Source organism: Molothrus aeneus, chromosome W (assembly GCF_037042795.1).
Source record: "Molothrus aeneus isolate 106 chromosome W, BPBGC_Maene_1.0, whole genome shotgun sequence".
NCBI classification, from domain to species: domain Eukaryota; kingdom Metazoa; phylum Chordata; class Aves; order Passeriformes; family Icteridae; genus Molothrus; species Molothrus aeneus.
The window spans coordinates 1,388,915-1,394,914 of NC_089679.1; positions in this window are offsets into that span (position 1 = coordinate 1,388,915).

Genomic DNA, 6,000 nt, shown 5'->3' on the forward strand with positions numbered 1-6,000 from the left:
GTGTAATTACCCGTACTCAGAAACACGATTGTTATTTGAAGTAGGCTTTTGGCAAGAAGTTAACAGACACCTATATTTTCTAGCCACCAATGATGATAAGACAGCCTTGAAATTGCTGTCTTCAGCAAGAATCATGTTATAGGCGACCTCGACTCAGTTGAGAGGGTCAGCCAGGCAACAAGTTGTTGCGGGTCCCAAAAGGGCGGAGGGACCAGAGCAAGGCTCCAAGCAGAGATTGGCTCTGATCTCAATTAGCCCGGGGGGAAAGGTGCCCGAGAAAAGGGGACCGGGAGAAATGTCATTGCCTTCAGTCCCACCATCCCGAAAACCCAAGGGAACCCCAAAGCGCCCCGAAACTCCAGAGAGTGCAAGGGCTTCAGACTCTGACTCAGACACAGATGATGTCATTCTACTCCCTGATGAAATAAAGTTTTCTCCTAGCGATATCGAGGAATCAGAGGGAGAGGAGGTGGAAAAAGTGGCGGAGTCGGGGAGGGGGGTTCAAAGGGAACAAGCGGGGAGGGGGGATGCGCTCTCTCGCGGCATGCGCGGCGGCGCAGAAGCGGCGGCGGCCGGTGGGGGGGGCGTGGAGGCGATGGGAGACACGGGTTCTGGTGCGGCTTTTGCGAGCACAACGCCGAAAGCAGCGGCGGCCCCGTTTAGCGCGGTGCCAAAAGCGCGCGGGTCGAGCAAGGCTCAGGGAACAGCCGGGGAGAGCTCTCAAACCAGCGCGGCAGCGTCAGACACGGGCAGCAAGGGCGGAGCAGCTGCAGAGCTCCAGCGAGCTGCCACGGAGGGACGCAGGAGACGCACGGTGGTGACGTCAGACCCGGAAATCTGGACCCGGAGATCGGCTCGAATTGCAGCGCGAAGGGGGGCACCCGCGGGGGGGGGGCTGCGCGCTTCGGCGGGGGGTGTGGATACAGCGTCAGAGGAGGAGGAAAGAGGGGCAGGAACAGACAATAGGGAGGAGACTTCGGAGGTGGAGCGGGACGGAGACAGTGACGTCAGTACAGGGGAGGCAGGGGGCGTCCCCGAAGGCACGCATGCGCGGGAAGTGCCGGCGGAGCGAGGTCGGGGGCGGGTCCGATCCTCTGTGATGTCTGGGGCGAAAAGGAGGGGCCACGTTCGGGGTTCGACATCCCGGGGCTCCACCCCCTCTCCGAGACCGATGCCTTTAGTTTCAAATCCTATGGTTCAAACCCCTTCCACTCAAAAGCATTCAAGTATTCAGCCCTCAATACCAGCTCAGTTAACAGCCATGCAAACTCGGTCTCAAACACGGCTGCAAGCGTTGCAGTCTGCAGAGCAGGAGAGCACAGATTCCAGAGGCAGAGAAACGAGTACGCAGACGGAGGAGGAAACTCAAGTTGTGAGCAGCGACTCGGAAGAGGGACGAAAAGAATAAAAACTTTGGGGGGTTTTTTCCTTTGTGGCTTTGAGTGGGAGCATGACAATGAAATTTTATAAGGGTGAAGTCGTGAGCTTCATGATGCTCATGCTTTCATCTGTTGCTTTAAGCAATAGAGCAAATCTACCTGTCAGTCAGCCAAAACAAAATGTTTGGGAAGCGTTAGCCCAGGCAGCAAATTTAGAAAGTATCTGCCTGACACATTCGAAACCAGGGAAACCATTCACAGCATGCATGGTTGGGTTGCCAGTGGGCGAATGGCCAATTCCAGGACATTCTCCAATGGAGATTTCGCAGGTCATTAAAGATCCTGTGAATGAATGGTGTGCTTGGACACATCTTTTGCCTGTGGCTTCTACCGAACTGCAGGAACTGGAAATTTTTGGGTCCACAACAATGGAGCTATGCATGAAATTCGAAATTTCGAATGTGTCAAGGACAAACAAAAGTGTTGATGTCACACCAAATCACAAATATTATAGAAATGCATCAGCCTGGTGCAATCACACAGTGACGACAGCCAGAGGATCAATCCAGGTTCCAGTGCAATTGCCACGTGGGTTGTTTTTAATTTGTGGGGACAGAATTTGGCACGGCATTCCTGCAAATGCCAAGGGAGGTCCATGCAGCATTGGGAGGATTTCAATGTTGTCACCAGATTTGAAAGTGTTAAGAGAGCAAAAACACAAAGAAAAAAGGTCCTTGCAACATTACAGTGTAAACTGTGATGATGAAGTGTACACTTGGGACAAGGCAAGGAGAATTGCAGCAGCAATTTTCTCACCTCAGACAGCGTCGGGGGTGGCCTTGACTCAACTGGACCACATGGGTTGTTGGTTGAGCAAGCATGCTCAATCAATCTCTCTCGCTTTGAGTGATATGTTAAAAGACGTAAGCAGTGTGAGAGAGGCAACTCTGCAAAATAGGGCAGCAATCGATTATCTATTGCTTGCTCATGGACATGGATGTGAAGAGTTTGAAGGAATGTGCTGCATGAATCTCTCAGATCATTCAAGATCAATTCATGAAAGTATTAAAAATATAAAAGACAGTATAAAGAAACTAGGCGAAGTCACTGGATCATGGATTGATGATCTGGCGGGATTTTTTGATCTTTCTCCCTTATGGAGAGGGTTTTTAAAAATGGGATTTTATATTTTAATAATTCTCTTAGTCCTCATGCTCATCGTCCCATGCATCTTTTTGTGTGTGAGACGTGTCATGAGTCAAGTTGCCAAAGAAGTCTTCTTAGTGCAAACAGAAGGGGGAGATGTGGGATCTCAGCACATTGTTCCCAATGTCCAGAGATGCCAGGAGAACCCTTGGGGGTCTCGAAAATCCTGGAATGTTGCCAAGAGTGTCTGGTGGCTTGATTTTGATCCATCCACAGAAATAACAAGAGTTTGAGGACAAGAGAATCACTCTAGAGTAAAAGGTGTAAAAGGGACACATTTAGAGGGTGAAATATAGACTTTAAGGTTTTTGGGTACAGGGGGGTTATGGAGACAAGATGGAGGGATCAGGGCGTGTCTTGTCCTTCTTCTTCCTTCTTCTTGTCCTCCATCTCCTGTGGTGATGTTGGCATTTGGGGATTGGTTTATGGTGAAGGTGCACTTGCCAACATGGGTGAAAAGCATTGGGAAATAAAGGTAAATATTATGTACGTAGATATTAGTATAAAAAGACATGACCGCCCCGTGGGTGGTCAGAGAGTGCCTGTGACTGCTTGCAGATCAGACCTCTGTTGGGCAGACAGAAAATTTTGTAGATAAGAAATAATAAACAACCTGAAGACCGAAAAGCTGAAGAGTCCAGACTCGTCCTTTAAAACGCGTGCCACCCAAGAACCACACTACCCGTGTCGGGGCAGAGACAGACAGCCGAACCCGACAACAGCCAAATTGTGAGCCCTCTCTACTTAGTCACCCTCTAAAAGAACACTTTCCAGTGGAGCTCTGAACAGCAACAAGCCTTTGCCCCGATTAAGCAGGAGGTCGCTCATACAGTAGCCCTTAGCCCAGTCAAGACAAAACTAGATGTGAAGAACGTGCTCTATACTGCAGCCGGGAGCCATGGTCTATCCTGGAGCCTTTGGCAGAAGGTGCCTAGTAAAACTCAAGGTCGACCACTAAGATTTTAGAGTCAAAGTTACAGAGAGTCTGAAGCCAACTACACCCCAATGGAGAAATAAATTTTAGCAGCCTATAAAAGAGTCCAAACCACCTCAAAAGTAACAAGCACTAAGGCACAACTCCGCCTGGCACCCCAACTACCCATGCTGGCATGGATGTTGAAAGCAAAAGTTCCCTCTACCCACCATGCCACCAATGCCACACGGAGCAAGTATATTGCCCTCATCACACAGCACGCCTGTATTGGAAAACTGAATCACCCTAGAATTATAATTACAAATTAGCCTGTAGGTGAAAACTTTAGTTTCATAGATGAAGAGGAACAAGAGCAAGTGACACGTGCTGAAGAAGCTCCACCATAAAACCAACTGCCAGCAGAAGAAACACAATACACTCTTTTTACTGATAGTTCTTGTTGCATTGTAGAGATAAAACAAAAGCAGAAAGTAGCCATATAGAACCCTACATGACAAGTTGCAAAAGCAACTGAAAGAGAAGGTAGATCAAGCCAACTTGCTGAACTCAAAGCCGTTCAACTAGCCCTAAACATTGCTGAAAGAGAGAAGTGGCCAAAGCTCTACCACTACACTAATTCATAGATGGTAGCCAATGCTCTGTAGAGATAGAGAAGTAGAAAAAAGCTAATTAGCAGCATAGAAGAAAATCAATTTAGGCTGCTGAAAAGTGGAAAGACATCACTACTAAAGTGGAGAAACTACCTGTAAAAGTTCACCATATAAATGCCCATATCCCCAAGAGTAGAGCCAATGAGGATTACCAAACTAACAAGCAAGTAAATCAGGATACAAAGATAGAAGTGTCAAAGATGGACTTAGATTAGCAACACAAGAGAGAGTTGTTCCTAGCTCGATAGTCTCATGATGCCTCAAGTCATCAGAGTAGAGATGCTACCTATAAGTAGTCACGAGACCAAAGAGTAGATCTAACCATAGACAATATTTCTCAGGTTATCCATGACTGTAAGATGTGTGCTGCCATCAAGCAAGCCAAGTAGGTGAAACCCCTATAATATAGTGGACAGTAGTCCAAACATAAGTATGGGGAGGCCTGGCAGATTGTCATGGTTTTGCATGGGAGATATTTAGGGAAGTGATGCAAAGCTTCTAGCCACTAGAAAGCTGGACACACCTCTGTGAAAAACACATGTTAAAGACGAAAGAAATACGGGAACTTCCTCTTTTCCTTCTGGCCTGGGAACAGGTAACAAGGCCGGCCCAGCCCCTGTCTCGGCTGGGCTGGGCAAGGCAGGCTCTGCCGTGGGGCTGGGCCCCTTTCTGGGGAGCACGCCAGGCCCCAGCAGCTGCCAGGGAGGAAGGTGGGGAGGCTGCAGGGGGCCCTGGCCGAAGCAGGGCCGGGTCATGGCTGTTAACATCTTGCCACCAGGTCCCCTCCCCTCAGCATGGCCGCTGCACAAGATCATACGTCTGAGACCAGAGACAGCCCTGCAGCCTGTGCAGAGGAGGCCTGCAGTTGGAGTTGAATGCAGAGAAAACCAAAGGCCAGTCATTCATCTGATCCTGACGCAGTCCCAGCCGCAGTTCCCACTGCAAGCACCAAGTGACCATCTGCAGGCCCTGGGTGAGATGTGAACTCTTTCAGTCCTTCAATCCTCCCTCAAGTGAGAGAAAAGAATAAGATGCAAGCATGTAAAGGAACAGCATGAAGACATCAAGGTCAGTGAAGAAGAAGTCAAGTCCCAGATGGGAGGGATGAGGAGATGCCTTGATCTTGGGGCTGAAATCCTCTTGAAGAGCTGTGGAGAAAAGACTCTGTTTCTCTGTAACACATGAAAGCCATGGGGAGATGAAGGGTTAATTAATATCAAGTAAAGGCCTCTGTTGCAGTTGGTGTTTATTTCATTAAATTGTTGTTAAATGGTTCATTCTGTTATCCCCCCATGTTTTCCCCAAGTTGGTTTTTCCCTAAGTTGTACCCTCCCTTAAAGCTGTCCCTCAAGCTATTCCCCTCCTTTGGTTCTAGTCCCTTCCCCGCCTATCAAGGCAACCCTGCCTGCCTCCCCTGCCTGTCAAGGCAACCCTGCCCCTCTTTCCCTGCCTGTCAAGGTGATCCTACCCCTTTTTCCTGAATATTCCCTGCCACTCACCCCCTGGGCCAATCCCTGATTGAAACACTCACTTGGAAATCCCCTAATCCACGATGCCCCATTGGCCAATGAGACCTTTCCCTCTTCTTCCCCTATCCTGATTGGTCCCACAGTGTTGATGTAATCCCCTTGCTCCACCCTTGAAATCCCCTTGGTTGATTTTCTGTATCCACCCCCAGGTTTGTAGCTGTATTTAACCCCTTGCACTGAGGTGCTTGGGGCTCTTCTGTCTTACCCCCTTCACCTGGAATAAAATTTCCCCATGGAACCTCAATACAAAGAGCCTCCTCCTTCGCCTGGTCCCTGCTGTGGCTCTAACAGCATGCACTGTA